This window comes from Sorex fumeus, unplaced genomic scaffold (assembly GCF_029834395.1).
Source record: "Sorex fumeus unplaced genomic scaffold, SorFum_2.1 ptg000018l, whole genome shotgun sequence".
NCBI classification, from domain to species: Eukaryota; Metazoa; Chordata; class Mammalia; order Eulipotyphla; family Soricidae; genus Sorex; species Sorex fumeus.
The window spans coordinates 23286683-23287626 of record NW_026606075.1 but is presented as its reverse complement, the minus strand read 5'-3'; positions in this window follow the sequence as shown (position 1 = coordinate 23287626).

Sequence of the window (944 nt, the reverse complement as noted above, 5' to 3'; positions counted from 1 at the left end):
GCAATTTGTGACTTAGTGCTCACCAGGGGTCACTGTGGGTCTCCAAATGTACCCACAGCAAGTCACAATTACTTCTGGTGGCAATAATATATCAGTGAACCATGGTACTCACTGGGGAGTAATAGTCCTTTATGTGGTGTGTGATTTTGGAGAAGCTGGAAATTACTAGGGGTAGAAGCAGGGATTGCAGACAGCACAGATGCCAGGTCGCACTCAATGCATGTGAGATACTAGGGATTTGAACCCATGACCATTTGCTTGCAAGGAAGATTCTCCAAGCCCCTGCATGATTCTGTTGAGCCTTGAGATGCATTTGTTTTTTAAAATACTTTTTAAAGTATTAATTGTACATATTAAAAATGAGAATTATTCTTACTGAGAACACATTTGAGATGTCAGACTGTCTTCCTTTTATTTTTTCATAGAAAACAAATTATCATTAATTAATCACTTGGACAAAGATAAAATCCTACTAACATTTCACATACTACTCTGTTCGAAATGCTAAGAAAGAAACCATTCCATGTTCATTTAAAACTAAAAATCTAGTCATATACAATAATTTTTTGGAGCATTTTGCAGTAAGATTCTTCAAAACAACACAAAAGATTTCTGTAAGTCATTATTTTACAGATGAAAATCAAGTGCTTCAGAATTAAATTACAAAGTAGTGTTCAGCTAAACGAATAACTGAGAACAACTAGAGAATGATGAATTTTAAGGAGTTAAAAGAGAAACATATTTCTAAAGCCAGCCCTTCTCCCAATTGCCCCAAAGGAGTAGGGGACCCTCATGGCCAGGACACAAGCCCTCTATGCCAGTAATTTATGCTCTGACTTGACATAGGAAGTTTTGTCTGCAGACTGGAGACATCTACAAATACAGGCTGAGATTCTAGTTGACGGAATCTCATGGACATTTTCTGCATCTGTCGAAGACATAGA